Genomic DNA, 21,965 nt, shown 5'->3' with positions numbered 1-21,965 from the left:
GCTCTCTCGTGTGTGGGGATGTAAAATGGTGCAGCACTTTGGAAGTTTCTTTCTGCACTATCCAGCAGTCATGCTCCTTAGTATTCACACAAAGGAATCAAAATCTTATGCCCACACAAAAACCTGCTATAAAGCAGCTTCACTTTTAATTGCCCAAACATGAAAACAATCAAAATCTCCGACACTGTAGGCTTTTGGCGGGTTCTTTTGCTCCTTTTGCTGGCCAGAGCCACATTAAGCCCACATTTAGGGTAGAGAAGAGGACTGTGGCATGTTCAGCTGATGCTCGGGGAGCTGTCCAAGGGGGCCCCCTTTCATGATGACCCATGAATGTGCTGTGCTAACCCTGTTCTAATGGTTCCCCCTGGTGACTGCCAGTTGCTTTGTTTAATAATATCTTTTAGTTATTCTTGAATTCTGGAAATTATTTAAGCAGGAACAACTAAAATCCATAGACGTGCAGAAAAGAATATTAACTCCCTTGAAATTACTTGATCTGAAGCATCATTTTATCATATCCTATCTAATAGTAGACAAACATGGTAATTAACCATACCTCCGCTACGCTTCCCATTGGCTAATCAGGGTGATATGCAAATTAACTGCCAACCAAGATGGCGGCCAGCAGCCAGGCAGCTGAAGCGAACATGAGGCTTGGTTGCCCTGGCGATGGAGGAAGCCAAGGTTCCCCGCCTGCCGCAGCCCAGCTCTGAGCTTCAGTCTAAGTAACAATGTTGCAATTATAGAAGCTAAACAAACCCAGATACCTGCTTTCAGCCAGCCGGCCTTGGAGCTGGAGCCGCAACAAAGTTTCAATTACAGAAAGTAAATAAATCCCAGAATAAAAAAAGAAAAAGAAAAAAAGGAGAGACTGGGAGCTTCAGTTGCAGGCTTGGCCCGCCTGAAAACAGCCCTCATCCAGACTGGCCAGGCACCCCAGTGGGGACCCCCACCCTGAAGGGGGTGCAGGCAGCCTGAAAATAGCCCTCAGCCCCTCATCCAGGCTGGCCAGGCACCCCAGTGGGGACCCCCATCCTAAAGAGGGTGCGGGCAGCCTGAAAACGGCCATCAGCCCCTCCCCCAGGCTGGCCAAGCACCCAAGCGGGACCCCCACCCTGATCCGGGGCACCATTCAGGGCAAACCAGCCGGCCCCCACCCGTGCACCAGGCCTCTATCCTATATAGTAAAAGGGTACTATGCAAACTGACCCTAACAACAGAAAGACTGGGAATGACTGGTCACTATGACACACACTGACCACCAGGGGGGCAGATGCTCAATGAAGGAGCTGCCCTCTGGTGGTCAGTGCGCTCCCACAGTGGGGACCTCTGCTCAGCCACAAGCCAGGCTGATGGCTGCCAGTACAGCGATGGTAGTGGGAGCCTCTCCTGCCTCCTCAGCAGCGCCAAGGATGTCTGACTGCAGCTTAGGCCTGCTCCCCGCTGGCAAGTGGACATCCCCCGAGGGCTGCCGGGCTGCCAGAGGGATGTCTGATTACCAGCTTAGGCCCAATCCCCTGGGGAGCAGGCCTAAGCCAGCAAGTGGTCATCCCCCGAGGGGTCCCAGACTGCAAGAGGGCACAGGCCGGGCTGAGGGACCTCCCCCCTCCCCCCCAGTGCACAAATTTTTGTGCACCGGGCCTCTAGTATATATATAAGTATCCAAATTGAGCATCACACCAACACTGGGTTTATATGGTACCACTTCCTTTAAAGATGATAGAGCAATTCACAAATGCTGGTTAAAGAACAGGGACCACGTTCCTCCAAGCGCCAGATCCATCCCTGTAGCACCTCCATGTCCCGTGAGTTCTCTAAGGAGCTTGGAAACAGCTTTGGCTCAGACAGAGGAGTTGGGGCCCATTTCACAGGCGAATCTTTTCTGTCAGATCCATGGAAAACAGGACCGATTATAACTAATTTCTAAACTGTGTGACTAAGCAGGAGGAAACCAGAAATACATAGCATGCAATATGAACAAAAATGCTGCCTCCCAGCTTTGCTTGCCTCCACTCATTGCCATGACCTACCATCTTGGACGATGAGAGGTTGAGCTAAGTCATCAGGGAGAGAGGACCAGCTTGTTCTCCTCACCCTGTGCCTTTTTGGGCCGTCTCCTGCCTCCCTTGCCTTTTATGCCCTCCTGGAATTTCCACCCTGTGCTTCAGCTGGAAGAGCCCCCTTGGAGCCACCAGGGTCACAGCCAGCAGCTGAATAAAGGCCGGGAGCTGGGCCTGCAGTAGGATAAGACACTGAGTCAGCAGCTTCCCTCCAGTATTATTCCCTTTGAGCATTTTTATGTGAGGAAAAGAACCCTGTGCTAGTTTAAGCCATTAGAAATATGAGGACCCCTTTCAACACATTTCATTGTTTCGTGGTGATAATTGGGCTTTAATGCATTCAGTCTGTAGACAATACTTGCTCTGTAGGTGCACTTGTGAGCCCCTTGCAGTAACTGCACAATCTCCCATGGGTCGTTGGGCCATAGGTTGAGATCACTGCTAAGGACTTCCAGGAGAGTGTGAAAACTCAAAGAAGAATATTATCAGTGGGCACAGTGGGAGTTTTAAAATATTTTATTTTTTAGATTTTCGTACTGATTATTTGTGTCCATTAAAAAAAGTGTTTGTGTATGTGTATAAATTGACTAGATACAGCCCCCAAAGTTTGCATAGGACACCAGTTTAATTCACGCTGTTTTCAAGCTCCAAGGTTGAATAATTGTCCCCTAGCTGTGTTAGAGGTCACTGAGTCTTTGCCTTAGACCAGCTCTTGGAAGCGTGGTATTTTGGTGGCGAATATGAGCTGTATCGGCATGCTTCCCCTACCACTGGCCTAAATCTGACAAGACTGAAGCATGTATGCTATAGGCTGAATGTTTGCATCCTTCCTAAATTCATATGTTGCAATCCTGACCCCCAGGTGATGGTATTAGGAGGCCGGGCCTTTGGGAGGTGATTAGGAGTCCTCATGAATGGAATTTGGGTTCCTCCAAGAGAGGCCCCAGAGAGCTCACTTGTCTTTCCATCTTGGGAGGGCATAGCTAGAAGACAGTCATCTCTGAACCAGGAAGTGAGTTCTCATCAGATACCCAATCTGCTTGCACCTTGATCTTCGACTTGAGAGGCTCCAGAACTGTGAGAGACAAATGTTTGTTGTTTAAGCCAACCAATCTGTGGTATTTTGTTACAGCAGCCCAAATGAGATAAGACAATGTATTAGATTCTTTAATATATATTTTAATCCTCACCTGAGGATATTTTCCCCCCATTGATTTTTAAATTGTGGAAGGGTGGGAGGAAGAAAAAATGGAGAGAGAAATATTGATGTGAGAGAAACACATTGATTGGTTGCCTCCTGCATACGGCCCTACTGGGGCTCTGGGGCTGGGGATCGAACCTGCAACCAGCTATGGCTGTACTGGATTCTTAAACCTTTCTCTTTAGTTTTCATTATCTCTGATCCCCTTCCCTCCTCTCTCCCCTTCTCTCCCTTTCTTCCTTCCTTCCTTCCCTGCTTTTTTCTACAGATATCTGAGCACCATGTAGCTTAGGGAAGTTTATAGACTAATAATAAAACATGTGACTAAAAAGAAATCACAGAAATCTCTTAATTGCAAACTGTGATAAACGCTGAAGCAAAAATGCTGGTGCTGTGAGATTGTGTGACAGAGAGAGACAGGCCCCTTGCAGGATCAGAGAACCTTCCTGGGGAACTGACAGTCGGACTGAATTGGGATTAACTAGATGATAAAGAAAGGAGTGTTTTCCAGGCAGAGGAAACAATGTGCTTAAAGGAAGAGCAACTATGCTGTGAGATGAGCAAGAGCAAATCACACTGAGATTTGTAGGGCCTTTCTGTTTGGGATTCTGGCCTCAGTCTTATAAGTGGGCCTTCATACGTGAAATGCTTTCTTGTGTCCAGATGAACACTGAGCCTAATGAACTATTGTACATGTGTTCTCTGATTTTCATGAGTTAATACTAACCACACAGCTCTTTATTGACTGTACTTGTCAATTTGGGCTTCCATAACAGAATGCCACAGACTGGGTGGCTTAAACAACAAAAGCTTGGAAGACTACAAGTTCAAGATCAAGGCACCATCCATGTTAATTTGTGATGAGGCCTCTTTTCATGGTTTGCAGACAGCCACCTTCTCACTGTGTCTTCATATGGCCTTTTCCATGTTTGCAGAGAGAGAGAGAGAGAGAGAGAGAGAGAGAGAGAGAGAGAGAGGTGAGGGAGAGGGAGAGAGAAGGACACAAGTTCTATCAGATTAGGTTTCACCCTTGTGACCTCTTTTAAACTTAATTACCTCCCTGAAGGTAATAGCTCCAAATACAGTGACATGGTTGGGGGAGTCTGGTTGGGGGGGGAGGGGTAGGTCTTCAGCATATGAAATCAGCACTTAACACTGACCTATATAACCTGGAGCATGACTTTGGATGATTGTCCCCAAGGCAATACCTCATGTGGGCAGGTATCCTGGGAGTGGACCGGAAGTGAAGCCCTGCAGCGTTTGGGTTTGCTCATCTCTAAAGTGGTCATGGCTCTTGTGAGGGGGCAGGTGGCACCTCACTGGGGTGCTGCAGGTCAGCAGGACAGTGAACTTGAAGCCTTAACACATGGAGGGAGGCTAGAGAGTTCAAGGTACAATTTCCTGTCTTCAGGTGGTAACTGGTAGCTTTAAGAATCACTTGAGACCTGCTATATATAACAAGACCACAGAGCAGAAAATTATGAAGCTAAAGCAATTCAGAGTTCTTGCCCTTTTTGTGAGAACAATGGTAACTGGTGTTAACTACATTTGATTGTGGAGCTCATGCTTCTTTCTGGCACTTTTAAATTAGTGATGCTTAGAAAAGTCACATTTGAAAAAAGGATACTGGGGAGATGAACATGCAAGGCATCCTATGTGTCATTCTCAAGGTTATTTCCTGGGCATGTTGATACGTATGGCATTAGCAGGGTCTTGAGCTCTATTGGAAGGGGAAGCTAGGGATATGTGGCTATTTTTGCTTTTGTCAATGCATCACAAGCTGTCAAGGAAAAGTTTATTATTTTCCCCTCAATGACATGCATCTGTCGATTATCTCTTTTCTTTCCCAAATTTAACTCTTCCATATTCTTAAGCTCTATTATTGGATGGAAAGGTTAATGAAAGAGAACTTAGAATAACATAAGGTATCTCCTGTACTCCTTTGCCAAATACATTATATGTAAGTATAGCTGTGTACTGTCTTGTATTTTATAGATTTGCAGACTTCATAGGTGGCAGAGAAAAGTGAAAACCTGGAGAAAAGAACATTGGACAAGAAACATGAGGCCAAGAGAAGTACTGTGGAATGATAGACTAATGAACAGGAAGTTATCAAGTACCTGCTGTGTATAAGACACAGTGCTAGGCATTTAAGTACACAGGAAGACTTGGAACAAGCAAATGTTGAAATTTACATTTTAACTTAGACCAGCTGTAAATTTAAGCAAAATATAAAAGTAATTGAAGAAAAGTACCTATGAGTTGTCGAGGGTGGTATGGGATTGATTCATTGCCAAATGAATAGTGCTACCAATGAAGTGACTGTCCCCAAAGCAATACATCATGTGGGCACGTGTCCTGGGAGAGGACCGGATTTTCTCCACTAGCATCCAATCTCCTTAACAATGAAGACCTTGTATGCCCTGTTTGCAATGATTAACATAGCATAGTATTAGGCATTCATTGGAATGAATGAATGAATGGTTCAAGGCTAGGAAACTAATTGTTTTAAAGTAATGGGTTTTTTGCTTGTTTATTAAGAAGGTAAAACACAGAGAGGTACACAATTCTTGAATGTAGGCTCAGTTAATTTTTTGTATTTCTATGTACAAAACCACGTTCATATGAAGTCATGGTGCATTTCCAGCACACTGGAAGGTTCTCCAGGCCTCCCAGTTTGTACCACCCAGCAGTAACCACCCTTCTGACTGCTGCTGCCGACTCTACTTCTTCCTGTTTTTTTAACTTTTGTATAATTACAGTTACACAATGGTCCCTCTGTTGAGATTCATCCATGTTGCTGTTGCTTTTACATGCATCAGCCATTAATTCCTTTTCATTTCTGTGTATTGTTCTTTATGGACATTTGTGTTATTTCAAGTTTTGGGGCTATTATGAATAAAGCTGCTATGAACATTCTAAGATTTGTCTTTTGATGGACATAAGCATTCACTGCTCTTGGGCATATATCCAGGAGTGGAGTTAGTGGATCACAGAGTATTATTACCTTTAGCAGATATTACTTGGTTTAGCAGACATTTTTTTCAAAGTGGTTATACTAATTGATTTTCCCACTGGCAATGTATGAGAATTTAAATATGGATCCTAAATTGTTTTATAGGTTTCAGAAAAGTTTATTCAAAATGTATATTGCCCTAACCGGTTTGGCTCAGTGGATTGAGCGTCGGCCTGTGGACTGAAAGGTCCCAGGTTCGATTCCGGTCAAGGGCATGTGCCTTGGTTGTGGGCACATCCCCAGTGGGAGGTGTGCAGGAGGCAGCTGATCAATGTTTCTCTCATCGATGTTTCTAACTCTCTATCCTTCTCCCTTCCTCTCTGTAAAAAATCAATAAAATATATTTTTTAAAAATGTATAAAGACCCATTAAAACCAAGGGAAGGAGGGAAGAGTGTTTTTCAAGTTAGTATTGCTCATTTTTCTAGACTCTGAACCCTCGGGGCCAGATACAACATAGGCATTCAGGTGGTATTTGAGTGGATCCTGAGATAGGCCTATAGTTTAGGAAGGAAGTCAACTATGAGAGCAGAGCATAGTGGCAGCTGATGATGGAATTCTGACCTTCACAGATATCAAGGCTCCCAGCTTTATCCCTTGCCAGTGTCATGATGTCATTAATTTAATAATCCAGAGAGTCTGCTCTGTGCTGAGAACTCGTGTCCTACTATAGCTGCTAAATAAAATTGAGGGTGTTAGGCAAGACCGTAATCACACAGTGGCTGGTCCAGGGATGGGTTAGTGACCAGAGCTTCCCTCCGCTCCCTGAGCAGGGCAGGTTTGTGGACTGCACCGTAAGGGAAACTGTGATAGGGCCCTGCAGCAGGGCTGGGGGTAGGCTTAGGTCAGGTCTACACTAAGTAGGACAGAAAGCAGGCAGTGAATACTTTCAAAGAAATTCTTCATTTTGGCTCTCTTATCAAGGAAAATCTTCTATTTTCTTTGTGTGGGGAAGAGGATGAACAAGGAGAATCACAAGCATGACTGTGAATAATTTGAATCTGGAAATATAAGCAGTGTGACTGTTGGGTAAAGCTACTTTAACAATAATAAAAGTGAACTTTGGGGACCTCCTGAGTGCCAGCTATTCTTTTTCAGTTCTTATTATAACCCTGTGAAATGGGTCCTCTTAGAAGCCCTATTTCTCAGATATGGAAACTGAGAGACACAGAGAGAAAACGTAACTCTCCCGAGGTTGGTCACACAGCTAGAGCATGACAGAGTAGGAATTTCCAGACACCAGGCTCTTAGCCACTCACGGCACAACAGCTGCCTATTAGTTTTGGTGCTTTCAAAAACAAGTATTTTTCAATGACAGTTTACATTTAGTATTATTTTGTATTAGTTTTGGATGTATAGTTTTGATGCTCTGAAATTTTAAATTTATGGTCTTTATACGGGCCTCAAAAAGTTGACTATGTGACTTGAACACTTCAACAACTTTTGTATGTAATTTCTCCTTGTGACGGCAGATTTGTAGTTTGAAGAAAGCATGATGTGTAGAGGTATTAGACTAACCCATAAATCTCAGTTTTTTAAAAAGAAAAATTTTAACCTAATATTAATTGATCTGTATCAGAAAACCTGTGCGTTGGCAGCCAAACATTACAGTAATGTCTGTAAATTTACATATACTATGTGTGTATGCTCGAGAACTAAAGAATACTTCTGAAAAGTTGTGAGTTACAAAACCTTTTCACATAATTACCATCTGGGCACCTGTCTTGTGGTATGTGCTGTACAAGATAATCTTCAAAGCATCTTGAACTAGGTTTTTTAGCCAAATCCCCATTTTTCAGATGAGGGAATTGAGGATTAGATAGGCTGAGTAAACTGTCCAGCATTTCATAGCTAGGAAACCTCAGTGCTGGGATTTGAACTAAGCCTGTTTAATTCTAAGGGCCAAGCTCTTTCTATGATACCGCAGGCTTCCATTTGTGCAAAGGAAACACTCAATTTCAAAGAAATTGCCCTTGTGTGATAACATCTTCTGCCCGTCTCCCCCATCCACTTTTTAATCAGTGTATGACATCAAATTAAGTTTCCAGGAGAACAATTTTGAATTGTAATGGATGGCATTGTTCACTGTGTCAACATTTTAAAATTTATTCCGATTTTACTGCCAATACCATCTAAATACCGGAAGCTTTAGTCAGAAGAATGCTAATAAGCCTGATTTAGTTGTCAAAATTTCTGGGGAGGGGAGGGGGGGAAGGGGGGAATCTAATGAGCAAACAAGTAAGTCACTGTGAGCACCAAATAGAAATCTAGCTGAATTGATACAGCAGAGGCCTAAGAAATGGGGCCGTTTGGAATAATTTCATCCAAGTAGCATAGGAGGTAAAAGAGACTGACCAAGAGAAATTAGGTCAGTTATTCAGTTAATCCATATATGAAAAAATACATATTATACCAATCTTATACTTGCTTTGGGTTGATTTTACCATTTCAAAACACTGTGTAATTTATGACAGTGCCACTAACAATGTTTACCCAATTTAAGAAGTTGTTAACATTATTTTGACCTCCATTTGCATTTGGGAGGTATATTTGCACTTTACAAGAACATAAGTAGTTACTTTAAATATGGGTAAGTTAAAACATTTAGCGTCTCCTGCTCCCCCCCCCCCCCCCCCCCAAGGATTCATACCAGTAATCCAAGAGACACCAGCAATGTGATATTGGAGACTGGATGTTCCAGTTGTCATCGATATAAAAGGTAGAGCACTCACCGGAAAATTTCCCGTTAGCAGGGCACTGAGTTAAGACATCCTTATAAGAGTGTTCTTTCATCTGGGTTTGGGATTTTGGTCATCTATTCTTTCAAGATTTAGGGCTTAAGAAAATCACTTGTGTTTAAGAGTGCATATTAAAACTCATTTATCAACAGTTAGTCAACTGAGTAGGCAGAGAAATGCTATCTGTGAACGTAGGACTACAAACTGTGGGCAGCTGCCCAGGGGTCTGGGCAGAACTTGCTGATCAGCACAGCCCTGGAGCTTCACCCCTGAGTGAAGTCAGCCTCTCCATTGTGATCTAGTAACCACTTCCATTCGTGCCATCCAAGTGACCCATTAGGAGGAGCAAACTTCTGCAAAGCAGTATCAGGATGCAAGGGTTTAGGAGGGGTTTTTTGTTCATCTTTCCCTCTCTTGGCTTTTGTGAGCTCTGATAGAACCAGATTCTCTGATTTTTACTTTTTTGTGTTTTTTTGTTCTATTAATCCCCACTGGAGGATGTTTCTTCCATTGATTTTAGAGACTGGAAGGGAGTGGGGAGGAGGAGGAGGAGAGAGAGAAGCATTGATGTGAGAGAGCCACCTCAATCAGTTGCCTCCTGCATGCGCCAAAACGGGGGGAGAGGGGATACTTCAACCCAGGTACATGCCCTTGACCAGACTCGAACCTGAGACCCTTTGGTTTGAGGGCCGATGCTCTAACCACTTAGCAGCACTGGCCAGGGCTAATTTTTGCATTTTGGTCCTTGGATATTTAGAGTTTAAGGCATAGTAGACATGGTGATGGAAATTATTATACACACAGGTCTTGGGAATTCTTTACCAAATCCCAGAGGTGAGCAGTGTTTTGAGACTGTAATAGGGGAAACACAGGACCAATTATCTTATGATTTCTCTAACTTGGAAGTGGGAGGGAAGCTTTTAATACACAGCTGTCAGCAGTTGTTGGCAAATCAATGGATGGTAAATGTAAGTGGTGGTTGCCTTGCCCTGGGAGTAGCATGAAAATTCTCATTTCTCAACTTGCTTTACAAGAAAACAAGTCTTGTTGCGTGTCGTTTTTACTGAAGCCTTTCTTCAGCAAAGCTTGTCTGAGTGCATGCTCCTGTCCATTTGGTTTCAGTGGTCAGTCACAATGAGCTTTAGCACACTTCAGCATACGTCTTGCCTACGTCAGTGAAGTGTGAGACCTGCCAAATGCAGATATGCCTGTGGTGCAGCCGGGCTTGCAAAGGTGGAGCTGGTGGAGCCCTCGAAGAGTCAGGTCTTAGGAAGAAAAGACACACATGTCAAAATCTCTGATCAAAATGGACTAAGGGAAGTCCAAGAGGTGCTGAGCAAAGACTATGGAAGTTAACCTGGAGAATTACTTCTCACTGAGCCATAGATAGGAAAGGTCTCCATGTCATCCACATGGGGTCTTAAAGGAAGATGGGATTCCGGCTTTGGAGATGTAACGGCAAAAGTTTTGTAGCTACAGGAAACCCACAGAGTAGGCAGAGTGGGTTTGTTAGGGAGAATTGCACGAAGTTCTCTTTGGTTGAAGATTTCAAACAGCCTTGTGTGAAAGATAAAGTTGGAAAGTTAATTGGGGTTAGATTATGCAGGCCCTTTAATACTAGGATAAGGAATTCTGGCTTTATTCTCTTTCCTTCCTTTTAAATATGAACTCAAGTGTTTTAACTTAAGATCTGATTATTATGTATGTTTATTAATAAAGACTAAAGTGACCCTTTTGGCAGTTTGTTGCAAAACAAAGAATAATACTGTTACACCACTGCAGTGTTTGTGGTATGGGTCAAAATGGCTGTTTTTTGGTTCCAAATCTTCCACAGAGCCATTGCCAAAAATATCACATAACCCTAACACTCAGATGAAAGTCAGCTGCATCACTACATCATGTACTTCTTAGGTTCAGTGATGTTCGGATCTACGTTTCACAGCTTCTTTTTTTGACTGGGTGGGTGGTGCTAAATGCCCAATATCCCATTTCCCTGGCAAACAAGCTGGTTTGTTTGAAAGCTGAGTCATTAAGCATCTTTATCTGTCTTCCCAGATTTAGCATTTTCCCTCCATATTGGGCACTTGGTAGGCAGTGAGGTGGCTCATTGATTTTCCTCCCAGGCATTTCCAATTTCTTTCTATTCAAAGGAACTTTTTTAATGTACCCTGTGGTGTGCCTTGGAAATATTCTGAGCTGATATTTTTAGCTATTTGGAGGCTAATAGGTGAATTTTATCAGATAGGCTTGAACCACTTTTAAATGGATAAAAACATGAGTGAAAAGGGCCACCTTTGTTAGTATTCTCTGACTAATGAACTCAGTTAACTAAAACTTGAAGTTTATGTGGCAGGGTCAGATGGTTTTGCTTTGTGATTATCTCTTGGAGCCTCTAGTCCTGGCCATTGATTTCAATAAATAATTATAATAGCAAGCGCTTACATAGTTTTACGTGTTTTAAACTCATTTAATCCTCAGAATAATCCTAAAAGGCAGTACTGTAACTGTCTCCATCTTTACAGATCATGAAGCAGGTAGAAGCTATGTAACTTGTCCAGAGTCCCATTATTAGTACTTGGCTGAGCCAGGATTCAAACCTAGGTATTTAGGCTCCAGGGCCTTTACTCTTGACTTCAAGAAAAATTCAGGGACAGCAATAAGGATGCCCCCAGACTTAAGTAAACACTATATGTGTCTAAATACTTAAGGCTGTTTATTTTGTGCAGTGTGAAGTTTTTAATCTAAGAAATTTCAGGCCAGTGTTATGATATACAGACACCAGAAATCTATTTAGCATCTTTTGTTGTCCACACACACTTGGGCACGGCTTCCCAGAGGTGACATGTGAGACCTGATCCAGGATTTAAAGGACTCCCCAGGCAGAAAAGAGCATTCCAGCTCTAAGGAACAGCACAAGCAAAGGCTCAGAGAGATGAAATAGCATTCAGTGTGCTCGTTTGGAGGAAAATACCACGTTCACTGTATCTGAAATGGTGGAAGACAAGAGTGATTGAGATGCAATTCAAGAGTGCAGATCGTACCCTTCTGTGCAGTTTTAAGATTGTCCTCTCAGTGTTCCTTCACTGAATCTTAAGGACATACGCAATTTTTTATATAAAAGTTCAGAGGGTTCCTAGGGCTCTGAAGCTCACCAGTAGGCCCATAGTCCCCTTTCCTTCAGGCAGCAGAGAATAATTGAGAATAGAGAATAACACAATCAAATACATGTTTTAAGAAAGGCGATTCTGATGATAAGGAAAGATGGCCTGGACAAGAGAATGATCAGAAGCAGAGAAGCCAGGGCCCGTTGTCAGTAATCTAAGCCAGAGATAGCTGAGATGCAAAAAGTAAGCCATATCTAAGAAATACATTTGGGAGAAACAAGTGAGAGGACTTGGGGTGAGTGGAATGGGATGGTTACCAATGGAATGCTTAAAAGTAATAGTTGTTTCTAGCTTGGTTTAAGGATAGATGGGGTGTCATGAACTCAAACAGGAGACGAGGAGAGGAAAGAGGCAAGGGTAAAGGTAATGGGCTTGAATTGTAGACTGACTGAGCTTCAGGTGTCCGTGTGATATTCCAATAGAAATGTCCAGTAAACAACAAAAAAAATAGTCAGGATTGGAGAGAGAGATTTAGCAATCTCTAGCAAATGGTAGGTTAAACATTGAGAGTGAGACAGGGCCACCCTGGGGAAACCTAGAAGGAGAAAAGCTTCAAAGGGCAAAGGAGGAGTATTCAGTAAAGCTGGCTGGGAGGAAAGACTCGGGGGAACAGCAGCAATATGGCGCATTTGAGGGCTGCCTGTGTGCTGGGACCATTCTGCACACTTTACATGTATTAACTTGCTTAGTCGTCAGCCACCTCGTGAAAGAGTTGCATTTCACTCATGCGGAACCCAAGGCACAGAGAGGTAAAGTAACTCGCACAGGGCCACAGAGCCCGTGAATCGCTTTCAGCGGTAACTTAGTGGTAGCGTTATTAAGCTGATGCCACTGAATAAAGATAGTTTTTGTCATAACTCTTTTACAGATTTAAATATCGATTGGTCAGCTTTGATGATTATAGTACTTACTTTCCCCCCTGCTCTGTCAAGTATATAAGGTGTGATCATCAGAATTCATGAAGAAAGTATGATTTGAGGGAGAACCAAGATGGCGGCATAGGTTAACGCAGGAGTTTGCTGCTTTGAACAACTACTTCAAAAGTGAAACCAAAAAACGGAAGGGACATCACCCAGAACCACAGGGGCGCTGGCTGAGTGGAAGTCCTACAACTAGGAGGAAAGAGAAACGCATACGGACACTCAGAGGAGGCGCAGTGCTGAAGTCAAATTCTGAGGTGCGGAGTGCGCGGAGCGGGCTGGCGGCGGAGGGCGCGGTTGTTGTTTTCAATCGGGAGGGAGTCGCAGACTCTGAGCTCCAGATCCGGGCGAGTCTTTAGGGACCCAGACTCAGGCGGAAGAAGCGGGACTGTCTGGCTTCGGTCAGAGCGAGTGCAGCTTTCTCTCCGAGCTTTGCAGCGGGTGCTGGGACTCAGAGAGGCAGAGCCCCTTGGGACAGGACTGAGAGCCGCCATAACTGCTCTCTCCGGCCCACACTGTTGATCCTGTTCGACCCGCCCTGCCCAAGCCCTGCACAGAGGCATTTGCCGGATAGCCTCAGGCAAAGGCTAGATTAGCACCTCCCTAGAGGACAGAAGTTCTCTCACCGCTGACACAGCTGAATCTCATAGCCACTTGGCCTGGAGGTCAAACCCTCCCTGGAATTAGCTACAGCAATCAAGATTTATCTATAAGACTGCGAACAAAGACCACTAGGGGGTGCACCAAGGAAGCATAACAAAATGCGGAGACAAAGAAACAGGACAAAATTGTCAATGGAAGAAATAGAGTTCAGAACCACACTTTTAAGGTCTCTCAAGAACTGTTTAGAAGCTGCCGATAAACTTAATGAGCTCTACACGAAAACTAATAAGACCCTCGATCTTATATTGGGGAACCAACTAGAAATTAAGCACACACGGACTGAAATAACGAATATTATACAGACGCCCGACAGCAGACCAGAGGAGCGCAAGAATCAAGTCAATGATTTGAAATGCGAGGAAGCAAAAAACATCCAACCGGAAAAGCAAAATGAAAAAAGAATCCAAAAATGCGAGGATAGTGTAAGGAGCCTCTGGGACAGCTTCAAGCGTACCAACATCAGAATTATAGGGGTGCCAGAAGATGAGAGAGAGCAAGATATTGAAAACCTATTTGAAGAAATAATGACAGAAAACTTCCCCCACCTGGTGAAAGAAATGGACTTACAGGTCCAAGAAGCGCGGAGAACCCCAAACAAAAGGAATCCAAAGAGGACCACACCAAGACACATCATAATTAAAATGCCAAGAGCAAAAGATAAAGAGAGAATCTTAAAAACAGCAAGAGAAAGAAACTCAGTTACCTACAAGGGAATACCCATACGACTGTCAGCTGATTTCTCAACAGAAACTTTGCAGGCCAGAAGGGAGTGGCAAGAAATATTCAAAGTGATGAATACCAAGAACCTACAACCAAGATTACTTTATCCAGCAAAGCTATCATTCAGAATTGAAGGTCAGATAAAGAGCTTCACAGATAAGGAAAAGCTAAAGGAGTTCATCACCACCAAACCAGGATTATATGAAATGCTGAAAGGTATCCTTTAAGAAGAGGAAGAGGAAGAAAAAGGTAAAGATACAAATTATGAACAACAAATATGCATCTATCAACAAGTGAATCTAAGAATCAAGTGAATAAATAATCTGATGAACAGAATAAACTGTTGATTATAATAGAATCAGGGACATAGAAAGGGAATGGACTGACTATTCTTGGGGGGGAAAGGGGTGTGGGAGATGTGGGAAGAGACTGGACAAAAATCGTGCACCTATGGATGAGGACAGTGGGTGGGGAGTGAGGGCGGAGGGTAGGGCGGGAACTGGGAGGAGGGGAGTTATGGGGGGGAAAAAAGAGGAACAAATGTAATAATATGAACAATAAAGATTTAATTAAAAAAAAAAAAAAAAGAAAGTATGATTTGAGGCTTCCACAAATGTCCAAATTCCCTGGCTTTCTCTCACATGAATATTCTGTCAAGATGCCTGCATTTCTTAAAGATATTTTTATTTAATAAGTTAACCTTTCCTTGAAGTCTTCCCCCAATAATTGAGCCTTTTGGGCATTAGTCAGAGTACTTCCTGAAATGGTTTTTTGAGTCACATTTCCATATTTCCACTGAGAATATATGTTGGATTCTCTTAGCAGTGATGTAAGACATCACAACCTCTACATTCTCTTTTAAATTTACCCCGAACTTCTCTTGTCTCCTTGAATTCATTACTTCCTTCAAACTTCTTCATTTGGTTTCCCCTTGTATCACTCCACTAGCAGTGGAGATTTCCATTGTCACCGATTTTCTCAGAGTAATTTTCCCCCCTCACATCATCAGAGTTATGCACATTAAGGGGTGAAGAGCAATGAAACCACACCAAGTTGCCACAGCTGGGCTATCTGCTAGGACAGGGTCAGGAAAGTAAAGTCCAAGGGCCAATTGTGGCCACCACTCTTTTGTAAATAAAGTTTTATTGGAGCACAGCCATACTCATTCATTTACTTATTGACTATGGCTACTTTCCTGCACAGTAGCAGAACTGAGCAGTTGCATCACTTGGTAGACTGCATGGCCCACAAAACCTAAAATATTTACCCAACTGGACCTTCACAAGAAAAGGTTGCTGACTCTTGCTCTATAGCATCCTACTTAGAGAAGATTAAGGTATGTCCTAGGCGTGTTTCTAGTGCTCTATCTAGAGCTAATGGTGTTTTTCTTTTAGTAAAATTTTGTTCAACTGAATAATAAATGGAGGGGTTTCTGTAATATTTGTTCTTTGGATATAAAACAAAGTTGTCAAGGGAATAATAAAATTGTAGACTCCTTTAAGAAATCTGTAATCAGAATTCATACCTGTATAATCAGTCATCTGAATTTTTGTCAGTATCAACAAAACTGTTTATTTGGGAAAAAAATTTTTTTGGATTCTTAATAGGTTTCATGTCCTTTTTTTGTGCTCAGCTTTTGGGATTTAGAGAAATAAAATATTTTCCCTACCTGCAGAGAAAAACAGGTCAAGTTAAACCAAGTCAAATATAAACAAACAAACAAAATCAGGAAAAATTGGCCTGGATCATAGAAATATAACAGATTGAGAAAACTATGTTTTGTATTGAGTAAATTATTTTAGTTTATTAGCATCTTGACCATACTTTATATTACTTCAGTTATGTTTCTGAATAATGGATGTGCTTTATTTCCCATTATTTTGGTAAGATAAGAAATATTCGAGACCAGATAGGATCACAGTCTTCCCTGTCAAATGGAAGATCCTCACTTGCCCCTCTTGGGTGCCCACTCTCCCAGGCAGCTGCTCTGCCCTCCGTTTTGAGCTGCTTCTGTCTTCTGAGGTCTTCTCTGGCCTCCAGGTTCTTTTCCTTCCAATTTGTTCTAGATCTGCCTTCCTGAAACATAACCACATGACTTTACAGCCCAACCAATGAAATCTGGTCTCTCACCAGCATGTAAGACCTTCCACACTGTTCCAAACCTCATCTCTGTCTTTCTTTCCCCCACTCTCCTTTTTTGTATCCTAGACTCTGGATACTGGCACTACAGTCTACACCAAGCATGTTGGACTCATGGCCGGCGGGCCACGTGCCTCGTTTATTTAACTTTCCTATCTCTTGATTTTCATATATTTTTCCTCACTGTTTGAAATCTCCTCGATCCATTTCTGCTTTTCTAGTTCTTACTTGAGTCTACTCATTTCTCAAATGCCTATTCTTTTGAGCAACTTCCTCTGATCTGCTTCCTACCCACTTCACAGGTTTTAAGCTAGAATTATTTTCATGTCATGAACATCCATAGCACATTTTCTGCTTTTGTAGCTTAAACTGGTTATTCGTGTATTTTTACTAGTATCTGTGGCTAAATTCTAAATGTAACAATCAACAAAAACAAAAGGAAGAGCTTTGTTTTTGTTTATTGTTACATCTCTGTGTCTTTCTAGTGTCTGGCTTTAATGTTTGTATATAATAACTGACTTATTGTGGAGTGGACAAATCAATCAATACTTAATGGCAGATATATGAAAACTCTATGTTACTTTACCTAGTGAATTTTAACTTGTTTGATGTATGGTAGCACTAATGAGATTAGATAAATTTCCAAGTTAAAGTCTGCTCTTCAGTTATTGACAAGAAAAGCACAGTAGTTGCCAGGTGAAAGTGCCTGGAGTCTGTGTTTTTCATCTTCAGTACGTTACCCCAGCATAACCTGTTTCCGTAACTGTTGGGTTATAGCACTAAAACTATTCTCCAACAACTTAGACACTGTAGAAACTCTCAAAGTACTTGGCAATATCACAGGTAGAAAGAGAAAAAGCAATTGTTTGTCTAAACATTGCTGCCAGAAAAAAAAAAAAGCAAAATAATGATCTTTTCACCAAGATATTTAGTGGATATAGTGGGCAAAGTAAACAAGATGATGAAGAAGGGTCTTATAGCATGTCTTGTGTTACAGTTTTCTGGGAAAGCAATTTAGGATGTTTAACCCTAAATTAAGACCAGTCCTTCATGGAAATGAAATAAGCATTGAGTCCAAGTCATGGGCCACATAATGAATAGAAAAGAGCCAAAAGTGTCTGGTCTCTTGTTTGTATTGTGAAATGGACTTTGCTATGTGCACTGCCAACTTTGTAAAACTGCTCTCTGGTTATCCTGGCTGTCTTTACTGACTTCACCATTTTAAGAATCTTTCTTTAGCATTTTACAGAATGATGAAGTTTGTTTTATCTTGTCTCCTTTTTATATTCTATGCATTAACTTAGTAGCTACGCAGGACACATACGTCTTGTGTTCTGAGGGGCTTGAATAAGAAATGAGTGGAATGTGTGGGGAGTATGCTGGACAAGAATCTGGTGTATAATGGGCAAAATTCAGGCTGTGGGAGGGTGAGTCACAGGACTTACAGGAAAAATTCTATTGCAAAGATAATGGATCATTTGCTTCCTGAATGAGCCATTCAGAAGGAGCCCTTGCCAGATCTCTAAACTTCCTAGTGAGATTTTACAGATATTCCTATCGGAGTACTTGTTGGCATGGAAGACTTTGTTCGAATCAACCTTTCCAACTTTCAGTCTATTAATAACTTAGAAGGAGGATGCCGGGGGCCTTTTTGATCTGTAAAAGATATTGTTAAATTAGAACATGATTCTTTTTGTGTGTATTGATAAAAACCAGGTATAATTTTTGTTTGAATATCAATTTTGGCTATAGTTTAAAAAGGAAACAACCTCTTCCCTTCTATGAGTTTATTTCCTAGTGAGAGCTTTAAGAATTTATCTTCAGTGTGTGTTGTCACAATGTGTAATCAAACTTGAACTTTATAAGCTTAGTACCTTTGGACTTCTGCCCAGACGCAGTTTATGTGCACAGTAAAACAAGACCCTGTACAGTTTCTTAATTGAAATAAAGGTTAGTTGCCATTTGGTTAATGTCCTGTTTTTTAAATAAAACAATATATTAGTCACCTGGAAATTTGGAATTCAAATGTGATAATATAAATGTTTCTGCTCTATTCAAGTGTTTCAAGCTGAATTAAAACAAATACTCCTAATATTTCTGCCTTCAGTAACTATCAGGGATGATTGATTATATCTGAACTGTATATTGATGGACTGGTAATTTTTTATACAGGGTAGTCAGCCTCCCTGAAGGCTATCAAAGGCACTCCACTTTATCGTGGTTGTCTTTTTGAAAGTTGCACAGAAGGTCCGTATGAATGTTAATGATAGTCTCAGAACAAGCCAAAGCCCTTATTCCTTGGCATTGCATACACGGTGTGGAAATGCACACTTTTGGCAAAATGGACAATAATAGATTCATTTCTTGCAAAGTGGGCATAAGTCAAAGCCTTGTAAATTTCACATTTTAACTCTCACACTTACTCTGTGCAAGGAAGTAAGGTCTGGTTCCCAGAGTCCACACAGTCTGGTAGGGGAGACGAGAAGTATAGGCAACACGTACAACCAGGATCACCTTACACCAGTAGAATTGACCAAAGTGCCAGATGCCATGAGAAGATGTCCCTTTCTAGCTGGGAAGATCAAGGGAGAAGCTGAGAGTTGTGGATTTGAGCTGGATTTTGAGGGGTGTGTAGGCAAAGACTAAGGGAAAGGATGACTGAAGTGGGGAACTGCTTCTTGGGCCAATGTCTGGTTTACAGAGGCTGGAGACAGGACACGCAGAGTGTGTGATGGGGAGAAGGGGGAATTCCTTCCCCCTTCCTGGCTATATTCATCCTGCCTTCTCCCTCAGCTCTGCTCCTGGACTGGGGGAAATAGAGGTGGAAAGGTAGTCTTCATCTTACCCTGTAGTTTTCTATTCTCTTTACCTTCTCACTTGTCAGTGTACGATGGTAAGAAGTCATGGAGAATACGACTAGGAACGAGGAATGGGGTGGAGGTAGGGAAACTGAAATGCAGTTTAGCACAGGGGGCTCTTTACCTCATTTTTCTTTTATTTTCCTGTTTTAGTATTCTCTCCTTTTCCAAAACTTGGCAGAATACATTATAGGAAAGAGCAAGGAAAAAGATGGATAGGGGAGTTTCAGTAGTTGACCACTCATATTTGTTCTGCCTATAATTATATGGGATTAAAGAGCATAGATTGAGTAGCGTTTGCAGAAAATAAACAGATCTAATGCTGAGCATACAAAAATAATCTTGATGGACCCTAACCTTGGTTCTTCTATGTCATCATCATAGTCATCAGTTAAATTTTATTTAGGACCCACAAGACACATGGACTTGTCTTACAACATAGTAGAGATTAAAAATTTATTTATTTCTTTTTTGTAGAGGTGGAGGGGGTTTAGATCAAACATTTTCTTTCTTTTTTGGCAGAAAAATGGTGCTTAAAGGAACATTCACAGCAGAGGATGTTGGGTGGACATGAATCTTGCACTTTTATTGAGTCATAATCTTTCAGGATATGTATGTATAGTTACTTTTTCCTTCTCCATAAGTAAAAAGAGAAAAAATCAGACAGTTAGAGTAAGCTAGAAAAATAATCAGACTGAGGTTGTTATTTTTAAAGCTGCCTTGTGAAGAAATGCACCTGCTAGAGAGGCTCGAAGGAAAAACTGCGGTCACATTTCAGGACCAGAGAGTAACCGAGTTAGCTTCCACTCTGGATTGCTCGTCAGGTTTTTCTTCTCCTTTTTAAAAATCTTTATTGTTGAAAGTATTACATATGTATCCTTCTCCCCCCCCTCCACATTGTCCCCTTCTAGCCCCACCCCAGCCAGGGCCCCAGGCCTTCATCACCCTATTGTCTGTGTCCATGGGTCATGCATGTAAGCATACAAGGTCTTTGGTTGATCTCTTCCCACCCATTTCCTTTTTTCCCTTGAAGTGAGCCTATTTGATCTTCTCATAAAATATTGTTTCCTTGCCTTCTGAGAAACTATGTGAAGTTGAAAGCTGTCTTTGATAGTATTATTAGCTTTCTGCTACAGGACTGTTCTAGGAGTTTGGTGACAGTTCTACTCTGTTAGGACTCATTGGCTATTCGTGGGTCTTTGTCAAGGCACTGGTATTGAACATGGATGTGCATGTGTGATGAAACCACTTCATACTTCTTGTTTTTAAAAACAGGTTTATATTGAATTGGAGAGTTAAGTATATTTCTGGAAGAGATACTTGGCCCTGCTTAGAATGCATTGGTATATAAATCGAGCATTTTCTTACTCCAAACTCTGAGTAAGATGTAAATGATGTATGTTGCTTATTGCTGAGGAATGCAATGGGTAGCAATGGGTATGTCTTTGAAATTAAATAAGATTGAGCAAAGGAGGCAAAAAGCTGAGATACCCTCCTTCCTCAGAAGATAAATTGGAAGGAAGTTTCTGATTGGCCATAGGCAAGTCCCCCTGAGAGACTCATGAAAGTTCTGTGGAGATGCACTACATGACTGTATTCTCTCTTTTTCAGCTCTTGCCCCTCACTGCAATACAACAAGACAAGGAAATGAAGGAGCCACTCCTGCAATTTACCAGATAAGCCCAGCAGGGTCAATAGAGTTCCCAGGAGAAAGCTGCGGGCATCTGAGGATAAGCCACTTCGAGCAGCTTTGACCTGGAAGCCAACCTAGAAGACGGATTCCATTTACAAGGTGAGTTAGGAGGGCGCCAGCTTAAAATCAAAAGCGGGGTTTAGACTAGGCATTGTTTAATAACAGCAAGAGATTAGCAAAACATTACCTAATCACAGGTAGATCAGAACTAAAAAACATAGTAATCCTGGTTAGGCTTAGCCATCTTATTAAAAAATTCTGCTGTAATATTTTCAAGGCTAGGAAGTAGAAAAACACACCAAAGGATTTGTTAACCATTTTCTACCTGCATTGTGGCAGCATGTGGAAATAAGACACTCTCCTCCTCTTCTTGAAGAATGAACCTACCCACCTAAGAATGCTTTAGTTATATACATAGATGCACACAAGCCCACGGCATACATACACTGATGCTTAAAATGCATCTATTTTTATAATCTTCCACAGTGAACAGGTAGACAGTTGCTTGTTTTCTTTTTGCCCGTGAGACTGAAATAACGAATTTGATACCAGCAGCACTGACTATGGGTACTCTAGGCTCCTTTGATATTAGCAGTTACTATTTTCAGAGCCACGTCACATATGCTGTTTAACATCTTAGGCTCAGTGACTTCAGTCTCTACAGTTTGGATGCATCCCTCCCAGTTATACAAAGCTTTCTGGGAGCGTGTGCCCCCACAGCTCCTGAGGAGCTTTTGGAAGCTGTGTATCCTCTACTCAGACTCTTATTTTTTCTGGGCTGCAGGGCTGATGGT

The 21,965-nt window shown here is 42.0% G+C and overlaps 1 protein-coding gene across 12 annotated transcripts in view; it reads left to right on the top strand.

Moving 5' to 3' along the window:
• Positions 1-21,965, top strand: part of OSBPL6 (oxysterol binding protein like 6) — a 176,834-nt gene that overhangs the window by 60,461 nt on the left and 94,408 nt on the right. For all 12 annotated transcript variants that reach the window (XM_059703960.1, XM_059703964.1, XM_059703957.1 and 9 more), the window contains one exon: positions 21,090-21,270. The gene's annotated coding sequence lies outside the window, so the exon portion shown is untranslated. The remainder of the gene's footprint in view (positions 1-21,089; positions 21,271-21,965) is intronic.

The sequence above is a fragment of the Myotis daubentonii genome, chromosome 7, assembly GCF_963259705.1.
Source record: "Myotis daubentonii chromosome 7, mMyoDau2.1, whole genome shotgun sequence".
Taxonomy (NCBI): Eukaryota; Metazoa; Chordata; class Mammalia; order Chiroptera; family Vespertilionidae; genus Myotis; species Myotis daubentonii.
Note: the sequence above shows the minus strand (reverse complement) of the source record. Positions and strands in the feature narration are given on the sequence as shown.